Source organism: Nothoprocta perdicaria, unplaced genomic scaffold (assembly GCF_003342845.1).
Source record: "Nothoprocta perdicaria isolate Ctin4 unplaced genomic scaffold, notPer1 scaffold_26, whole genome shotgun sequence".
NCBI lineage: Eukaryota > Metazoa > Chordata > Aves > Tinamiformes > Tinamidae > Nothoprocta > Nothoprocta perdicaria.
In genome coordinates, this window is record NW_020455488.1 from 1,199,670 (window position 1) to 1,208,731 (window position 9,062).

Below are 9,062 nucleotides of genomic sequence, written 5' to 3' on the forward strand. Positions count from 1 at the left end.
TCCTCTCCTCTCCTCTCCTCTCCTCTCCTCTCCTCTCCTCTCCTCTTTTTCCTTTCCCTTTTCTTTCCCCTCCTCTTCCCTTCTCTCCTCTCCCTCCCCTCCTTTCCACACTCACTCACTCTCTTAATTCCGCACACTCAGTTCAAAGACAATGTTGTTTTCTTTCTGCTGGTCATAATAAAGAAAAGCACAGTGGCCTCGATTCACAAGCCAGCCAACCTGTGATCTGCCTCCTTTCTGGGATAATATAGCAAGACAAGCCAGTATCATCTCCTGTGCCCTTAAAACCTGATTTCTGCCCTAGAAAGTTCATGGAAGAAAATGGGAGTCTTGCTATTTATTTCAGTGTGCTCGYGAACTGTTTGAAGCCCCTGATGGCCAAACGGGAGAAATTAATTGCTGGTGTTAGAGCGGGTTCTCTAGCAGAGCTGACCACAAAATCCATAGAGCTGCCTGCGCTCCGGTGATCGCTGCCACCTCCGAGACACGGGAGGCAGGGGACGAGGGACGGTGTCACCATGTGGCCTTGCTGCCTCCATCCACAGCTGAGAGCGGCGAGGAGGGCACCTCTTGATAAGTGTGAAGGGAAGGGATGGGAAAAAGGGAAGGGAAGAAGGGAAGATCTGATATTTCTCTAACGTCTATCAGGAATATTATATCAGAAAAAGTAACTTTTCAGGGAACTTTGATTCTTACTCAGCTCCTGTAGTTCGAGAATATAATCCCCAGTTGTGATTTGAAAACAGGAAAAGCTGCAGCTATGCTAATGTTTCATTAAAATGAACGATTAAAAATTGCTCCTACCTTCAACGTCCTTAAAGGACTTTAAGCAATCACATAATCACACCAAAATGTATATCAGATATATCTGATATTTCTTACTAGCTGYAAAATACCTCTCCCTTTTCTGTTAGAATTTCATTCTGGTCATTATAGCATCCCATATTTCATTTCTAAGCCTATTAGAATAAAAATGCAAGACATAGGGCTTTTTTTTTTTTTCCCCCCTCTAAGATAATCATAATGATTCAGATATTTCAATTCATTGAAAGCTGAAAAATACTTTCTTTGAACCTGAGTTTCTGGACCCACTTTTAACCGTAATATTTTGTAATAATTTGTGCAATAAAGCTTATATTACCCCTGTTCTGCAGGCGTGGGAATGGAGCCCCTGTGAGTCTGAGTTCGTCCCCTGGTGCCACAGAATGTGTCACTGGAAAAACTTCACACAAACCGTAGCACTGTCTGCTCTTGTTTTTTAGCCCACACCAAACCATTTAATTTAAGTATGATTTACCTCCCCCACCTGCGGTATCATTTCTGGCACTGTACATGAGGAAATTTAACAATATCGAGTGGCCTGAGCTATGATAATGAAAGATGGTTGCTAAGAAAAGCCACGATGATAGCCAAGAAATTAATATTACAGAGATGAAAATCTTCTTATAGACCCAAAATAATAGATGTCCTGTATCAATATATGACTAATCAGCACTCAAGGATTTATCTTTCAAATTACAGAACATGGTGGAGACATTTAATGCAATATGGTCTCCCTTCAGAGAACTACACTATGTGACTAAATATCTCCAGTGAGTAATATTCGCACTTACTCAAGTACTGTAAATATATCCCTGATAAATCTGGAGAGCAAATTCTTGTAAATTCTTGTTTAACACTGTAAGGAAGCTTAATAACTTTCCAATCTATCAACATGTTTTAATTTCCTACTGCACGGTTTCTAACTGAAGCAGGGTGTTTAACCGAGCGGTTTCAATACCAGCGAAGAATGGACTGTCATGTATCATTTTTGTTAGAAAACCTCAGACTCAGCAAGTCCAAGCGCCATGGACTTATTGTATGGATTTGGGCAAAAGCTTTTTCAATGCGAATGTTTCATTGCAGCTACATCTAATTATGCATGAGATTTTACATGTAAAATTAAGTACATGTGTAATATGTAGATTAAAGAAGAAAAAAACATCCCTTATTATTCGTAAATGGAAATGGCTAAGAACCTGATAGACACAGGCAGCCCAGTGCATGCACCTGAAAGAGACCATCAATATTCTGAGGTTTATTTTCTAAGGTCCAAAGTGTGGGCTGAGTACTGAGCTTAGCTGAAAACCGTACTGCACATAACAAAAATAATWTATTTTTAATTGGCATTTAAAAATGGATTTTGCAAGACTTTGAAATGCACAGAGTGGCTGATTAATAGATCAGGTTTACCTGATACTTCTGTCTTTCAACTTTTTTTTTTAATCATGTGACTAGAATACATGACAGGGGTGCATGTACTTGGCAAATTAAATCCAACTAGCTCATTAACATATATAGTGTCATTTTTTTTTTTCCAGAAGATTCAGCCTTACTTCTGTGTCTTTTCTGAGAAAACCAGTGCTGAGCTGGTGCTGGGCGGGAGGATGGCCACTGCAATGGTGTGCACGGCTGCGTGTGCAGGTCATGCACGTGGAAGGGCCCTTCGGACCTTGCCGTATGACTAAGGAAGCGGATTTCAGACTGGAGATACTGATCATCACTGAGAAACCTTCAGAGTAGGTTTGATCCTCCTTAAAGTGGCATATATTAGTAGCTCRGAGTAAATTATAGAATGATATTGCTCTCCTTCACTGCCATAAAAATAAGCACAGTTTGGACCAGAATTTTAAAATAGCTGGGACACCAAGTGTGCTGAGCTAAAAGAAAACCTAAGAGGAAACCAATGCAGTTCCCCACACATGCAAAACATAATGGCTCCACTACCCAAAATCTGAGCTGATTAGTTTTCAGATATAGCCCCAAAAAAAGAACATTCTTAAATAATCCAAGCTGTAAGAGTTAGGTGTCCAGATTGCAGCTGCTACATCAGGCATTGTTAGAGTCAATCTTTACTGAAGATAACTGAAAATACATGTTTATTTAATGAAATTATTTTGTTTTCTTTCTCATACAATGCAACCTTTTCATACAATGCAACCTTGTATGTTGCATTGACTTTTTCTTTGAAGGTTTATTAGCTCTACAGATACCTTCCTTCTTGATAATAAATTTAAGAAAAATGGTGGCTGTGGTCCTTTACAGGAGAAAATGTGGCAATGGCTGTACACTGTTTTCTGAACTGTGCAAGCATTTTTCTTCTTTATATACAAATTACTTGTTTATGATGATGATGACGATACTACATTTGTAAACATGTTTTCTGTCCCAGAATGGACGCAAACTACTTATTCTGAATAGTAAACATCAAAGAAAACAACTGAGCTGAAAACTAATGACTCACCGATTTTGCTTTGTGAGTGCTAGGAGTGTTCTCTGCATCAGAAACCAGTCCTGCAGGTGACAATATGAATGTTTCCTGTCCCTTGTATTTGCCTTTTTCCTCCCATTTCTGGACAACTCCTGTTAAGATATGGTATAACTGAATGCCTAGTAACTTTCCCAAAAGATTTGAGACTTACATTTATTTACAGCATTTCAGGACCCTCACAGTGAAGATGAATATCATACAATATCTATTCCCTGAGTGCGTGGGTGACTCTGGCACTACACCTTGTTTCTTTCCTTATAAAACATAGACTGAATGCTTAGAAGCCTTGATGAGATACAGAGTTGGGGAGAGAAAGCATCACTTTTTTCCTCCATAAAGTGGAGAACTCTAAATGATATCGTTGATTAGGTACAACATATTGGTAAAGGTCTTGCTAACTCTCCTAAGCGTGTCTGTCTGAATTCAAAATTCACAGCACTGCAATGTTTTCATTCCCTCCCCACTTCCCTCCTCACTTAATCCTTAAGCATTTTCACCTTAATCCAGAAGTTCTCAAATGCCCTGACAAACCAGCTAAATGTAAAGAAATAGCTGCTTCTCTTCGCTTTCCTCCCTGTCAGTCATGTAAAACCCGCCGGAATGTGTGATGAGGATGACTCAGTTTGTAGAAAAGCCGCAACTTAGCAGTTGGCTAATGTTTTGCGAGCTGCTTGGTGCAGACAGATGGAAAACTTGCATTTTGTCGCTCAGCACTGTCCCTGATTATGGATTTTTAGTAGTCTCAGGTAGTAACTATCTCCGCATCAGAAGGGACTGGTGGCAGTCTGGCGTTCACAGCTTACTTGTGATTCTGCAAGGTTCTCTTATTATATTCAAGAGTTGTGTCAGGCAGGTGCTGGAGGGATGCAGTTGTACTTTGGGGAATATCAGGGAAATTTATGCATCTTTAAAGAATGGGCAGATTCATCTCCCTACATATGATTTAAGGGCCTGATCTCAAGGCCATTAAAATTAATGGCAGTTTTTCATTGACTTAGTTGGCTTTGGATTAGCTCCTAAGTGAATTTCCAGTAGAAGGCAAAAACCTAGCCAACAAACCTGTCGATTTCTTGGCACGCTCATCCCCTTTTAGTGAGCAGYGGCACAGCTCAACTTTGTGGAGCTGCCCAGTAAAATCATTCAGAAGAAAAGATAACTTTTAGCCATGGATCTCCCCAGCTCATATTCTGGTCTAACCAGCAATGTGCTCCAGGATTCTTGATATGGTTACAAAGTTTTGCCCATGGAAAATTTTGATAAAAATGGGGGAAAATATATATATAGGTTTTTTTGAAACAGCAGGCCTTAATTTTCTTTAGAATATGGAGCAGTTGTATCATGTTGGAGCAAAGGTCCATATAACCCAACGTGATGCCTTTGATTTTGCTTCTCTGCTGTTCTCCAGTGACCTGTGGCTCTGGAACTCCCTGAACAAGAGGTCTTTGCACTGAATAGCCATCATCCATCCCATCCATTCTGAATACACCCCTTGATCATTTCTTGACTTGTTTTTTTTTTTTTTGACATTGTTGACACTGTTCTTTTTCAAGAGAAAAAGTCTTGATCTATTTAGTGTAACTCAGAAAGCCTAATGTAACTTTCCCTAACCTCAAATAATTACTGGCCTAAAATTAAATTTTACAGCCATCTTGGATTCAATCTATTCATTAGGCTTACTGGACATGATGATATTTGTTCTATCTTAAAAAAAAAAAAAAAAAAAAAGGCTCTCATGAAAGATAGCAGCGCAAAGTGCAGAGGAAAAAATATCTCTATTTTGAGGATTCCAGACAATGCATTAGTTAATAATGAGGGACATATTAGTATTCTTGAAGTTCCTGTAGTCTTTATGCTTCATACAGAGCTGTGAAATAAAGCAGCCATACCCATTAATATGCTAATGTTATATGCTATGACCACATTGTTCTGTCTCCGAGTATCTCCAATGTCTTCCTGTCTCTTTCCACATCACATTAACACTCCCCGGGTGAAATCCCAACCCTGTTGAAGTCAATGGCAAAACTCTCATTGACTTCACTAGAGCCTGGATTATCTCCTCTAAGAAGCTTTATGACTTTGCTCCTGACTGCTTCTTTGTTTTCACATCCTACCATATCTGCTTGCTCTCCCTCTTCTCTGATAAATGCTCACCCTCGTGTTCSCATTTATTTCCTCCTTGCACTCCTATTTTACACCTCATTTCTCTGCTCCTCCTGCCATCAGACCCTGGCATAACATCTTGTGTGGACAACCCTTCCCTGCTAGCCACTATTCAGGCTTTCTCCTCTCCCATTCCTGCATCAGACCGCGATGTAGGATATACTCAAACAGTTAGAATGGGTGAAAATTGCCTGTGTTCCTGCTTAAATGACTTCAGACAAGGTTTTCATATGTGAGAAACTTGTAGATAGGTAAATGTTTCCCAGGTGTCTTCTCCACTTCATTTTTTCTATCTTGCATTCAGTCCTAGTGTTAGATGGATTCAAACTGTTAATTCCCCAGAGTCCTGCTTTATATTTTTAATTTAATTTTATTGCAGTTATACACAGTTATAGAAAAAATAAATTACCCTTAAATTAGCACATAGAGTAGACTAAGAAGTATTTAGAAATGAACAGAGAATAATGCTTTGTGGATAATTTATCATGCAAGCAAGGAGAGTTTGCCTGACTAAGGACTTCAGATACTCCACGGATACATACTATAATCAGTAAAGTAAGGATTTTGCATGATGAAGAAAAAAGGTCACAATAGAAGGTTCACTTAAATCAATAAAATGTCTCCAGTTGTCTTGGATTGAGGYCTAAGGAAGGATTTCAGGATTTGACCCACTGGATCACATTGTAGAGAAGAAATAGATTTTTTTTTTTTTCTAAATTTAAGTACATAGGCTGAGCAGCTTTTTAGTGTTGACTTTGAATAGTTTTGAGTCTAAGCTGAAAGACCCCAGAAACTATTAATAACCTCCAGAGAAATATCAGCCTGCAATAGTGAGTATGGATCCCGCTTGTTGACCTAGTTTATATCTACAGAATCAACCTACACAATTCCTTTCACCAGCTGCTCTGTGGCTTAGGGAGATGGGGTGTTAATTAATGAGACATTTGTTGAAATTTATAAGGGCTTTTCCTATCCAGGTTAGACATAAATTATGAAGGTTCTGGCAAAGTGGGCAGAATATTGTTGACTGTAACTGCTCTGCTTATTTTAGCCAGTACTGGAGAAAATAGATCAACAGCAAACAATTAACGTAAAGGAGCAAGCTAGATAAAAAAAAAAAAAAAAAAAAAAAAAAAAAAAAAAAAGAACATTTATAAAAGAGAAAATACCAGCATGCAGTGATTTTTTTTTTTTCCTATTTGTTGCACCATCATTTCTGAAATTTCTCTTTCGGTAGGGGCTGATCTGCTAGGTAAAACATAATCCCATGTTTAGGAGATCGTGATCTGTTTGAAATGCACGCGATGCCGGGCAACACTCCATATTACCTGCTGCCTGGTTTCCACAGAGGTAAATGTATTAGAAATGCACACAAAAATAGATTTGCCTTTATTTTGTAGCTTTTTTTTTTTAATGTTATTGTCTAACAAATGTTGTAGAATGGGAATTTAAGGGGCAGACATATTTGTAAAAACAGCCAGTTTTAAGTGAATGTTGGAGAAGAGTGGTTTTCTTAATAATGAAAAGCGAATTTCTGCTTCTGAAGCACAACTGTTGTCATTGTCAAGCTAATTCAAAGCTTGACACTTTTATCAGTCAGGAAAAGAAACATGTAACATGCATTTAATTAATATCTCCCTCTGAGGGTTCGAGCACACACAGGAGTCAATGAGTCTACGATAGCCATTCATTTATGAGCCTTTCAGCTGATGCAGTAAATTCAGAACCAGAGGCCCCTGTTGCAGTCCTCAACCTCTCTTGTTTCCTATGACATGTGCCAGATTATACCTTGATCAGGCAGACATTTGGCAATGAAATGTATTTTCATCAGAAAATGCTGATTCACCAAAAGCAAAATATTATGTGAAAAAATATATTGTTTTCGTTGAGCGTCTGACAAAATATAGGTGGGTTCTGCTAAATGTTCATGTTTCTATCCGTCAACCTTCTTGACAGCTCCCAGGGTCTGCCTGAGGATGTGTCAGCTCCAAACTTGCAGGAACTGTGACCCGATTACCTGGGAGGTCCAATTCCAGCTATCGGCCAACAAGGGGACAGCAATGCCTGAAAATCTTCATTCATGACTTAGCTCCTTGAAACCCTAGAAAGCTCAGGTGAGCCTAAATACAGCTAGCAGTGTGGGGCTTGGCTTCTGGGTTCATGCTTTTAAAGTTAGCTTTTCTTCTCTGCAGGATTTTCTCGTTGTAAAAAAAAATATTTTGTTCTGAAAGAAAAAAAAATACAACCTTTCATGCTGTCTTCTTCTTTGTGGAATTTCTAGCAGAATCATACTTCTGGCTTTTTATCAGCTTCAATCATAACAGTTTTGTTCAAGAGCACCAAACAGAGGGAGTCATCCCACAAACAATCCTCAAGATGAAAGTCCGTTAGAGCATTTACTCAGCAGATAGATGTAAATGCTAAGAGTTCCTGCAAGCAGGAAGGAAAGGGTAAAGTCCATCAAATATATATTGTTCTGCATTACTATTTTTGCAAATTCGAAGAGCAATGGCTTGCTTTTGTGGTTGCAATGGCTCAGCATAGCTGAAGACAATTCATGAGCTACTGCAAACACTATTTTCCTGAGAGACCTCAGGGTTCCTGTAGACTCAGAAGTCAAAGTCTTCCTGTGCTAGTAGGGCGATCTTGTCAAACCCATCAGCTCATCCTTTGCTCCTTCCTTACCGAGGTCTTCATATTGGAGCTGTTTCCTCCGTGAGCCATGTCAGCTCCTTTCCAGTCCCATCACTGCTGAAATACAGGGGGACAATCAAAGGAGCCACTTCACGGCCTTGTCAGGCATCAGGCCTCCTGATCTCTTATCAATTATCTGTCAAAAGAAGAGGGTGTTCTTCCTCATTAACACATTGCAGTGTGGTAATTAACAACCAAATAGCACAGGGCTTAAAAACTGACCTCTCGTGACCACTTGTTCAATAAATATTGACATAAGTACCAGTAAAAGCATGTCATATGGGTCTTAGATAAGCACAACAATCAAAAAAAAAAAAAAAAAGCGGATGGGTTGGGGGGGAAGAAAGGAAAACAAAGTGCATCATGACTTGTTTTCTGAAGAATCCTCTCTCAAGTTTTCAGCAGCAACTGAAAATGAGGATTTGCAATTCGGGCGCTTTTTGAGCCCATGTTGGCTCATTTTTTGTTTCTCCCTTGACTAAAGATGCTTCCCTCCCTCCCCTTGCTTTKGTGTGGGGGGCAAATAGGGGAGGTTACCTTCCTGTTGAAATAAGCCAGCAAGAACTTTGTCAAGGAATGAACTCTTACTGTAACCCACACCTCATTTGTCACCCTGATGGGCTGAGGAAAAGTGACATTTACAAACTGAGAATGAAAGTACATCCATTTCACCAGTCTGACACCCTGATATAATAACTATTTACCTTGAGAAAGAGGGACTGAGATTTCCGATTCTTGTGAATCTTCTCACTTTGGCACTTATTTTCTCACTCTGTCAAACAGCCCCAGATTAATGGAACAATTTGTTCAACAAATCATATTAGCAGAAAGCGCACAGGGTAAAGAGAAGGAGGCGGGGGAGCAGGAAATTTTTACTCATTCATAGCAGTGGTATCTC